Here is a 12,640-nt window from a genome sequence, read left to right on the forward strand (position 1 = left end):
ATGAAAAGAAACTGCAAAGAAACACAAAATAGCTACAAAAATTGACAGAACAAACACAAAGACACACAACATAACCAGAAAAAGATATTAAGGAACTGCAAAGAGATGCAAAATAACTACAAAAACAGACAAAACAACCACAAAGAGACACAATGTGACAACAAAGGGATGCAAGGGAACTGCAAAGATGTGCAAAATTACTATAAAAACACAGGAGACACAATCAAAACGAGACCAAAAATGACCCCTCAAAAAACGAATTGCCTAAAAGAGACACAAAACAAGTACAATGAGACACAAAACAATTACAAAGAGACACAAAATAACTAGAGGCACACAAAATAACTACAAAAAGTGGCAAAAAAAACCCCAAAAAATCAACCAAACAAAGAAACAAAGGATACAACTCACTCAAAAAGACAACAACCACCCACAAGGAGATAGAAAAAGACGCAACATAACCAGAAAAAGGTGCAAAGGAACTGCAAAGAGACTCACAATAACAACAAAAACAGACAAAACAACTAAAAAGAGACACAAAATGACCAAAAAAGACACAACTACCTCAAAGAGGCATAAAACAACTCACATAGAGACACAAATTCACTACAAAGAGACACTAAACAATAACAACACAAAAAGGAAAAACCTCTACAAAGTCTGTATCTTGCTCCTATTTATTTATTTATGTGGGGCCTTTTGCATATCTGTTCATCCATGTATCCGGAAAGACTTTCTCTGCTGTGTGCCAGTCATTCCAGCAAATCTCTATAGATATCTGCATATAAATGCAGACATTTTTTTAAAAAGCAAGTATAAAGCTAAGTTGGTGTCTGACATAGCTGATGGATTCCCAGATTTCATTTCAGCCACTGGGTTCAGTCTCTACATTTTCTCTACATAATGTTTACCTACCACTCAAACGTGATCGGTCAATACTACTCGGACCACAAATAAACTACAAACAATAACCACAACACTGCCAATATCAAAATCTGTTCATAGAGATGAATCGAGAGATGACATACATTGCCACAAACACTATATATATTTGATGGTATGTCTAGAAACATATGCACACACATGCACATGGAGAGATACGAATCAGTCACAAATACTTTGCACAGTAGTCTGTCAGTGGATGATGTGAGCTGGCGGAGAGTCATCATGGCTACAGTACAACAACACAGACCTGTCCAAACAACATGTTCAACCTCGCCCAAGATAAGCAGGACGGAGCTAATCTCCACACAAAAAGCACAAAGCTGAGCACATTAGTGAGACAAATCTGAGAAAACACCAAGGTGCTGCTTTTAGCAGGGCTTTGTTCAGTGTTTGTTTACTTTTCTTTTTAAGATTTTAGCTCAAAAATTAGAGCCATTAGTTGCTTGGTTAAGTGTGTGGTGACATTTCAGTGATGCACTCAAAGCTGTTTGGTTTCAGACTTCACATTGCTCCGTTTAAGACACAATCCATCAGCACCCAGCCGAGTGAAACATCACTGTATCCAGTTACCAGCAGGGAACTCAAGACCTGCGAGGACACAGGTCTCAGACATGCACAGCCATCCTCAGACAGACCGAAAGAGACATGCTCATATTGGCTTTAACAAACCTTTGCACCAGTCCCACTCCCATTTTGTCAAGCCCACGCACACATAACACACACAAACACACATGCACGTAGACAAATAGTGGCAATCAGTGGGTGGATGTCAGCCCCCAGACAGGAACTGCTCCCAGCACTGGTAACGCAGCTCATAAATCACTGCACACATTGGGGTAATGATCCATTGAGAAAGAGAGGTGAAACTCGCCTGTAAAATACAATGCCCCTTTTAAAGACCACACTGCAGCATTCACAGCTCTGCCTCCTGTCTGCCAGTGCTATCATTAACACCATTATCACTGTGCACAGCTTCCACAAAACCTCAACACACTAAAGCAATGCACCAATATAACAGATAGGATAAAGGACGTAATCCTTGCATTGCTTTAGTCATGCCTTTGTTGCAGATGCGAACTTTTAATATTTGAGCTCTGAGCCAAATGGCATAACATTTTTCACTAGTATATATGCTTTGTACTTATGAGTGTTAAAAGAAACAAATCAAACATTTCTAAGGATAATGTAAAAAAGTGGAATACTGTAAATTCACCATGATATCGCAGTTCTAGTTCAGCTATATCAAATTTAAAAATATATATATATTTATGGCATTTGGTGTATGTTTAAGTATTAAAACATCAAGGAAAAGGTGTAATCTTGCCTCCTTATTCTCTGATTTTCAGGAGGAGGACAAACTTGTGTTGTTAGATGGTATGTCAAAGAAATGCATATATTTGCAATGTTCACTTGACCTGAATGTAAGGTTAAATTAACCAAAAAATGGAATAGGCAAAGTATTTTTAGGGTATTGTCTCAAAACGTCTTTTCATGCTGTTGGCTGTATGATAAAAATCTCTGCCATTTATTTAGCCTGATAAACATTCGACTGAAGAGACCTTTGACTGTTTTTTCTTTTTTCTGCAGTGACTAAAAGACTTCAAGGAGATGCATCAAAATTAACTTCAGGGGAAATCTTCAGTTAACTTTATTGAAATAATTTACCTTTTAACATTCTGTCTCTGATGTCATTTAAAGAACGCTCTGATCTCCTACTCTAAGAAAATTGTACGTGTGTTAAGTGACATTAATTAGCACACTTCCATGGCAACTTTGTAGCTTTAAACAGTTGAATTAGTTTTTTTTTAATTTACTATTTATGTGTAGTCTTTTTTAGTTTTATCTGTATGTTTTACTGTTTGCTTGTTACTTTGATTGTGTGCATTGAAGATGCTCTATATTTAGCAGGGCACTGTAGGTAACACTGTGCTCCGTAAACTGTGTGAGAGCAACCTTTGAGGCTTGAAGGCCGTAGATTGTGAAACTGATCTGAAACCTGGTGCTCATATTCTGTGGATTTCCTCCACGTTAATTTTTATCAATTATGTATTTACCCACAATCTGCGGGCTATCTGTTCTCAGCAGGAGAAGAGGGGCACATCTACCTGGTAGCAATTTAGAGATTCAGATCGACTAGCATACAAACAGCGCTTTGAGGGCTAATCAGAAAATCGGATTTAAAGGTGAAGTTCAACGAGGGATCAGTTACCCATGACAGCATATTGATGATTGCTTCCAAATTCTTGCCAATTAGTACAACGCAGCCTCAACGTGTCATATTTGTTTTTAAAACTTGCACTCCAGCCAAAAACATATAATATTACCTGTAAGGTGAGCATCATCATTCTGTTTATCTAAACAATTTCACATCACCATCTCTATACCGCTGCCCCCTAGTGGTTGCACTTGATATCACAGACAACCACTATTGAGTACATGGGGCTGCTCTCCTCCAGCGGCTCCTCAGCTTACCAGTTTCCACTGTATAGAGCACTCAGGAGAGATGTGGGGCTGTGCTGACGGTGTGTGAAGCTGCCTGCTGGTAAAATCCAACAAGAGCATCACAAAAATCCCTGTGGCACAATGTGAGCAACATGAATTTGCAAGTGAGATGCAGGGAGCCAAACTGCAGATGAAAGATGGAAAAAGCTTTCTGTCCGTAACCAGAATTATGAGCATTCAAGAGCAAGAGATTCACAGCTGTTGAGCTTTCATAGTATTCCCATGTATCGGTCATGCTACGTAAAGCTGAGAGCGAGAGAGAAAGAGAGAGAGACAGAGAGATTTCTCGGTGCTGTGAGATGCATACGTTATGTTCCCCGTCAGGCTCAAAATTCATCTTTCCAAGAAGTCTCACATCAGCTTCTCCCCAGTAATTCTTATATTCTCTTTTCACTCTGAGCAAATCATGTTGATGCCCCCGCTGTAAAGGCCAACCAGCAGATTATATACACACATATTCTGGTCCTGCCCCTGACTGAACACTGTTTGGATCAACGTTTTTGGTGCTTATTCTACGATGCATCCAGCCTGTTATCTGCCTTATTTGGACTTAGACCTGCAACGTGCCCCCGCGAGGGCAAAGCTGCTGTGGTCATTCACCTCACTGATTGCCCTGTACTAGATGGATTAGAGACACAATGCATTTCCTCAAACTTGAGAAAATAAGATACACTCTTAAAGGCTCCTTGCAAAAATTTTGAACAATCTGGACCCCCTTTTAAGAATATTATGAGAGTTAACTAGTTGATTACTTACTGCCAAATATGAAAACTAATCATTTGTTAATTCATATCAAAATTAAGAAATCGGTGCAAACCAAGCCCAAATCGAGATGGGGGAGATGTTGATCATTAAAGTCAAGGAGCAACATTGCACAGGTTGACACACATCATCATTTACATATTCACATGGGGAAATGTAACACAAGCTAAGGATGTTCACTGAGATACAATCCCTAAACTGTAGGTCAAAACCAAAGCAGGCATCACAGAATATGTATCGACATGGTTAGCATAACATTGTTTACTATCAGTGGCAGACAACTGCACGAGGTTTCTGAGTAGTGTCAGGGGAAAAAAATTAAGTGTCATACTTCATGCAGCATAATCCACTCCTCCACCCTTGAGTCATATATTCACTATGTTCCAAACACGCTACTACTTCCCTGACACGCTTTTGCCTCCTCATAAATCTGAAGCTTTACTGTAAAGTAGCATTTAGCGATTTATGGTCAAATTAAGATTGTCTGAACATCAGGATGAACAGTGGAGAGGTGGATCATTGGGATCAATGCAATTTAAGAAGTTTCGATGGACATTTTAATATGATTTTTGGCGTGTCTCTGGGTCACCATTGGAATTAACTTTAACTGCAGTGAATCCAAGATGAATACAGCTGCCATCCTCTTTTCATACACACAGGGGGGGATTTGATACTCAAAACATATATTTTGAGTGATCCTTCAACATTATGTGGTAACTGGAGTTGTAGACTGTTTCTCAGTTTCTCGAAAAGTCTTACTATCACACTGCACCACAGGAAAGATAAAGATCTCCCTCCCCTGGTACTTGGCCAAGTTGGAAATGAAGATCATGGATTTTTCTGTTTCCTCAATTTCTTCTTCTAACACAGTGTTGTAGACTCACCTTTGCAGACATTCTTCTCAGTTAATAAACCAAACAATCAAAATAAGCATTTTTTTTCTTTTTTTTCAAAATCCACAGCCACAGCCAAACCTGTCTGGATGTGATGACTCAGCGTCTCAGCATGACTCAAACTTACGGAAACAAATGTGTAATACTTGACATCTCTATGAATTGTTTTTAATAGAAAAAGTGTTTGACACTCAGTAAATTTGGATGCCATAGTGGAGAATTCTAAAATCATTAAAATACCTAATACTTATACTGTACATTTCCAAATCTTTTGATTTCTGCATCATGACACATTTTTCACTTGTATTGAGACTTGTTTCTGTCCGTATACTGGTGAAGTGTGCATGCAGGGTAAGTGCTCATTTATCGTATAAAAAACTAAGGACACATACAAAGGTATACACGCAATATAAAATACTAACTGGCCATTAATACATGCTTAAATAACTCTGCACTTACTGTTTGAGTTTCTGTTAGAGTTGTATCTCTGTCTGCAGCCTCTGCGTGGTCACAGTCTCCTATTAGGGACAAGAGTAGAAAAAAAGTAATTGTTACTCATCCAGGAGAAAGGAATTATACACCATTGGTTTATTGAAGCACTCAATGAGTTTGATAGGAAAAAAAGACAGTGGTGCAGCTGGGCAGAGGAGCACACCTGCTTCAAATTTTGTCAGTTCATTAACTGGCCCATATCAGTAGTCATTCAGAGCATAGATTTGAGGTTGAATGGCACTACTCTACCTTCTACATTTACATTAATTGTCAGGCAGCAACCTGTTGTGGCCATAGTAATTATGACAGGAGCAAAGGGGGAAGTCAGGTAACATACAAAGATGGACAAAATCTGTGCAGGAAGGAGGCTGCAAAAGTTACATGGGTCAAATAAACACAGGACTTTGACCCAGGAGATGGCTGTTCATGTCCTGCGTAGACCAAATGTCAATGCTGATTGATTTTAACTGAAGTATGTAAGTATGTTACATTACGTCACACTACATAATACAAAGTACTTATTTTAATCAAAACCAGGATCTTTTTTTATTCAACCTAACTACATAGTTTTGCAACTATACTAAACAAAACTGAAAGTGAAACCTAAGAAAACTTCACATCCTTGGATATGCACCTTATGGCCTTATAAACTGCACAGTTTACCCCATCTGAAGCATCTTAAATGGTCGTAAAAAATAACTGATAATAGCCATTTAATGGGCTGATGAAATTAGAGAGGGCTTTATACAAGGCTACACACAAACATCTGGATTAAAGACTAATACAAACAACTGGAGGGTGCATTACTTACTACTAAATAATTGCTTAGGAGATCCCAACAACGCATCTCTCTTAATCCCAATGTTGTTTCCTACTCCATGAGAAAGCTTACCGTGAAGTGGTATTGCATCAGTCTATGTGCCTCTTGGACACACTTTATTAGTTGAAAGAAAACCCTGAATATCTCTGGCAAGATAAACAATGCAACACAATACAAATCAATCAGGAAAATGACAGCAAAGCGGCCCTGCCCATTCACTGCAGCAGTAAAAAACAGCATGCTGGACTCTGGGATCACTGTTAAGACAAAAAATGTCCAACTGTGTGGACATGCAAGATGCAATGCAACAGCTGATGAAGTAAATATGATTTCCATGTCCAACAGAAATATAAAAGCAAAAAATTGGAATGTTTTGAAATGATGCATGTTTGATACCAACCAAGTTGTGTCAATCATACTCAGGAGCTCTGCATAGTGAGGGGGTGCCAATAAAAACACGGCAGCAGGAACCAATAGCTTCCACTGTTTGCTCTGATTTTGTGCCCGCTTTATCAATTGAGGGAGGGAACTGTGTCCTTAAGAAGGGCTCCAATCACTGTTTTCATTTATTCACGGATTTACTTCAGCACAATAGCATATCCAGTAGAGCAATAAAAAGCAAGATGATAACAGATGCCGTTGTTTTACAGCTCACCAAAAACAACAAAATATTTGGTAAAAGTCAGCTTTACTAAATAGAGATTTGGAGACTGGTGAGGAAAGGATAGGCTGCTTGTGAGAGCTTGCAAGGCCTTTTGAATCAGCTTTGGTTTGAGGAACATGAAAGTATCTTTCTAGCCTCCAGCAAAGAGTGATATATTAGTGGAAACGCTGACAATGAATCATATTAGAGAACAGCGAGGCACCCCAGTTTACTTCCAACAGAACTCAGCCCAGCTGGATAGTGACAATATGTGATTTATCTCTGGTTTTGAGAAAATGAAATCAAAACTTGAAAACAACAATTAAACTTTCACATGGATTTTCAATGGTACATCTGAATCTTAGTAGCTTGGCACAGTGATGTGTCTGGTGGAATTGTAATTAGTGTAGTCTGTTTTTAGGGGGGACTTCATTGATTTAAAAGCAGCTCAACATGCAACAAGAGTAAGAGCTGTATCTTGTCCCCCCTCCAATATTATACCCATGCCATAAGATATAGCCTTTTGCAAGCATATAACACATAACATAACATATAGTTGTCTAAATACAAGAAGTGGAAGGCTTTATATCATCAATCTTCGTCACTGATTCGTGCTTGTTCTGTTTATGTTTTTCCATAAAAGTGCAATACATTATTTTGCATAAAGCAAGCCAAGTACTACAAATGCTCATTCATTTTTACTATAGTTATGTTTCACTTGAGACAAGACCCCCCAAAAAAGTGTTGGGTCTAGTGGGATTCTTAAAATAATCTTCTCACTTCTCAACTTTCACCTCTTCCCAGAATGTTTTTGTCTTTCTATACTGCCAAACACAATGAAACAATGTTCCTCTGTCTGTACATTTTGTGCATACATCTGGTATGTTTTTGTTGTATCAACTGAATTCCACCAGTGTCACGAGTCCGCATTAACCATTTATAGTGTAATAATTTAAGGTGTGCATTTATATATGCAAATTAGGTTTATGGTAAAAAAAAAAAAAAAAAGCCAAGGCTAGTGCCAGTCTGTCTGTACAGCACCATACCACCAACTGAGAGATGTAAACATATCACTTCATCCTAAAGAATATCATCTGCTTGCACTTTTCTGATATATGGTGATTAGTGTTCAAGGAGGGGGAACTTCAGTGTGGATGAATTTTGAAATTTCTGCACAGACAAATGAGGACACGGTCAACAGGATGCTCATGTTCACGAGGGGAATCTAGGACATCTCAGCTTCTTAAGCTCTTTGACAATCCTGGGGATAAAGCTACGATGGTAGAACACAACAACCACATATGGAAGACATTGTGGGCAATTACACAACAGTAGTTGAGACACTTATACAAGCTATGCAATATGTACACAGGAAAAGCCACAGCGTGCATCTAGGACTGAAAGAGGACAGGGGGTGCGTAAATTCTGGTAAACAAGTGTAAGACATGCCTCTCTGTGACAAAGGCCAGAACTGATTACCCTCAGAGACACGTGAGTCATATAAACTAGATCACTAGCAGGTGAAAACGAGAACACAAGAAAGAAAAGCAAACATAAAGGTGGTTTTTACAGATTTTCACCAATTACTGAGCTTTCAGACTCGTTTACTGAAAGCAGAATATGAAGGAAAGTGTCACAGGTGAGTGATTACAGGGATACTTTACCGATTATTTAACCAGCTTTGTATCATAACAATGTGGGTTGTATGTGTAAATGAACTGTGATAAAGTTCCCTCCAGCTCATCAGATCTCCCTGCTTATCTCTCAGCTCAAATTTCCATTGGCTCTTGAGCTGCTGTTTGAACTACAAATTGTATTTCCACATTTTTGTATGTCTGCCTTCACGGGTATAGAGTAGAGAGTATAAAAGCTGATGGAGAGACAGCCACCGCTCTCTCTCTCTCTGAAACTCAGACCAAATAGATCAAACGGTAAAACTAGGCAGTTCTGATCAAATGTAGACCAAGATTCTGTTACTGTTTTGACTCTTTCTCCGTGAAACATATTTTAGTGCACGGTTTGGCTATAATATGAGGATTTGTGAACAGGAAGTGGTTGTCATACTGTTTCCTGTATGTCATACTGGCATTATTTTCGTCGGGTACAGCCCTAATTCTGTTACTGCACTGCCTATTTCCAACCTTAAATGTTTTTGGGAACATATTTTAACGCAGTGTTTAACTGAAATTTGAGATTCTGTCATACCAGCTGGCTGCCTTACTGTTTCCTGTGTAAAATGATCAAGCTCACATTACGTCATCGACCAGCAAGAGCATTTATTGGTCAAGTGCGGGGCAATGCATCCTGGTAGTTGTAGGTTTTCTACCTCTCGAACAAAAGCAAATGCTACAACCCTTTTCCTGTATTTTATCTACTCATATAGCACCAATTCCAAGTATTTGCATCTCTACAATGCATTGACAGCCTAGTTTGATGAAAATGCCATCTTTCCAACCCTGAAATAATTCTTTAATTACTTCTTTAATTGTAACCAGTTTCATACACACACACACAGTCATGTATGATCTTTATGTAATTGTCTTCAACATGTTTGTGCACTGAAACAAACAGACGCTGTTTATTTACAACCATTGTGGTCTTGCCGTCTAAATATTCATAGTGGCAAATGGGTCCCCCTCCGCAAAATGAGAGCTTTCCAGTTAAAGCCTCTGGCCACACTGATTGAATCTAAATTCATAATGACAAGACAACTGCACATGCCACATTACAAACACTATTCTTTATAGTCTGTGCTCTGAAAAGGCATTATCTTGTTTCATGCACATGGTTTGAATCAAGGTGGATTGGCTGAGCGCAGTGTGTAGTATTGGAAAGTTGTAATTTTCAAAGGCCCACAGGCCCCCTTTTTCAGGGTCCATGTACTGCACAATGTGACTTTCCCTGAACAAACATAGGGATGTATCTCTGAAGCAGACAGAATAGATTGGGTTCAGTGCAATCACAAGAGGATGCTCATCTGCTCTCGGGCACCGTGCCAGTGCAAAATAGTGACTGTAAAGCCAAAGAACCACTGCCAAAACCTGCGTAACACTTGGTTCTTATCAAATCATTGTGAACATTATTCTCCGATTACCATAAACTGTGGAAGCAGGGAGATATAGCCTTCAAAGTTGTTTTTTTTTCACACCCAAGAAACCAAATATCTTAGCCTCCTTCAGTCAGTTTGGGCGACAGTGTTCACACGCTTGCCTCGGCTGGCTGGGTAATTGCTGAGCATTGTTATCTGAGAAGTGAGCTGCTCACCGAGCGGAAAGTTTTCTGAGCAATTTTGTCAGGACTGCAATCAAAAATATATGTGATATTCCCAGGGTTAACTATGTAACCCAACAAAATAGTAACAGGCAAAACAAATAGCCGTGCCAACAAATGTTCTGAATTATAAGAGAAAGAATGATTATAACAATGAAAAGCGCTGATTGTGGATTATGGCTTGGGTATGCTATGGTTCTTTGCACCCCTCTGACACTTAGCATCAACCCATGTAGAATCATGAATAAATGATAAACAAAAGGAAGAAAATGTCCAACTGGCTAAAGGAGCTGACTCAAAACACCCAGCAATTTTTTGGGAAAAACAGTACTCCCCTATTTAAAGAAAGGACACCACAAATCAAAATATGGCGATTCAAACTGATCTCTCTTGTAGGCCTGTTGTTCTCCTTCTCCTCCAAAGTTTGGGGTCTCCTTGACCACTGACGCCTCTGGCTCCCCACCACCACCAGGACAGCTAACCAGAGACAAGCAGAGCAAATTGCCAAACAATTTGTCTGTCATTTGATCATACAGCAAGCCGTTTTCAGTGGAAAATGGCGCCTGGACTGTTTTTGTGTGTTCACAAACCTCCGCAGCTGTTTTCCCCATTTCTCCCGTGCTTTTCTCGACACAGATCATTTGGGCAGATGTACACTCCACCTGGGGTAAAACTGACAACCGGGGCTCCCCTGTGCTTATTATGGATATATGAAACATATCCTGTCTGTAAGAACTATCAGGTGAAGGCTGAATTCATTGGAACAACATCATGCCATCAAACACACCCTAATCGCTGAGTAATCCACTTTTCCCAGAAGCTACGCACAAATATATACACTGTTAACTAGAAACACGCATACTTACAATACCTCTAGTGTGTATGCAGCAGATGTTTACATATACATGTGGTGATCAAGGTAGAAGCATCTGCTCTTTGCATCCCCGTGATCCAAATTTCTTTCATCAGCAACAAGTAAGCCCAAGGATGTGTCTGCCCAAATCCCCTTTCTTTCCTTAAATGTGCTCTGCATACCCCTCTGTCCTCCTCTAACAGCCCTCATATTATCCCACCCACCCACCTCTTCATCAGGAGGCTTCTGTGTCCCCTCCAATGATGCATCCAGGGGGACTCTATGACTGTCTAAGCCCATTATAGGGGCTCCTGAACACCCCCCACCCACCCCCCCCCTCACCCTCACCCCACCCCACACACACACACACACACACACACACACACACACACACACACACACACACACACACACACACACACACACACAGATACTTCAGCCCGGTGTGAGCCTGTGGAGGCTGAGGCCTGACATGTGGAAGCAATCACAGCACAGAGAGATGAAATGATATATCAAACTAATACAGAGATGGATCAGTAATGACCGAGATCTAATGTCTAATCAAAATACATTCACTCAACACAAGCAGTGACTTCATGGGTCTGGGTGCATGTCTCAGAGTGGAGGCCCTGGTCAGTAATAACGTGGATCACATATCTTATCATAACACATAGATGTGAGTGCCTCCATTATGAATGTTAGCCAAAACTACTGTTCACACAGAAACTCTCAATACTACAACAATGCCACTCTGCTAACATATACAGAAAATACAGAGCTTTCATAATGTTTTTTTTTTTTCCTACAAAACCAAATACCTGAGCAGCTCCCAGTTAAATCACAATATGTAAATAAGGCCAACAAACCCACTCTCATGTCTGGTTTACTCTTCAGAATGACTCTTTAGTAGGAGTTTTGTTCTGCCGAGTCAAATGCTCAAATTACAGATCATTATACCGAGGCACACAGGGTTAGGTTGTGATAGCTGGTTCCATTTTTGATTTGGTTCCAGTTTGTAAGTGCCGTGTCTAATAAATATTCATCTTTGTGCTTTTTTATTATCAGAAGAGCATTGCACCAACAGTTCACATAAACTACTGTAGCAAATGTGTAATCTGTCTGCAAAAACTGGAATGTTTTATTTTGTTTTGGCCTTCAAACTAAATGCTAGTTACAGAAAACTTTTATCGCTTAGAATTGGTAAAAGTTAAACAAAAGTTACAATATGGGCACTGTGCTGCTTCGCTTACTTGTCAAGAGTTAAATAAGAGGATCAATACTCTTACAAATAGGACACTCTAATGTGGTTAGTTTAGCCCGGCATAAAGACTAGAAAAAGTGGGAAACAGTTAGTCTGTCTCTGTCCAAAGCTAGCAGCAGCCTTCAGGGCTGAAAAACAAAGCCAATGCAATTCTTTGAATGACCAACTGAAGCTGTCTGCAGAAGCAAGAAAATCCCCA

General features: G+C 39.6%; 1 protein-coding gene across 1 annotated transcript in view; it reads right to left on the reverse strand.

The window, feature by feature from the left end:
- The window catches only part of znf469 (zinc finger protein 469), a 225,122-nt gene that overhangs the window by 198,715 nt on the left and 13,767 nt on the right, over window positions 1–12,640 (reverse strand). Inside the window, 1 exon segment of the mRNA XM_042496092.2 lies at window positions 5,562–5,620. The gene's annotated coding sequence lies outside the window, so the exon portion shown is untranslated.

Source organism: Plectropomus leopardus, chromosome 7, assembly GCF_026936395.1.
Source record: "Plectropomus leopardus strain MGB_pleo_1.0 chromosome 7, ASM2693639v1, whole genome shotgun sequence".
In the NCBI taxonomy this organism is placed as follows: domain Eukaryota; kingdom Metazoa; phylum Chordata; class Actinopteri; order Perciformes; family Serranidae; genus Plectropomus; species Plectropomus leopardus.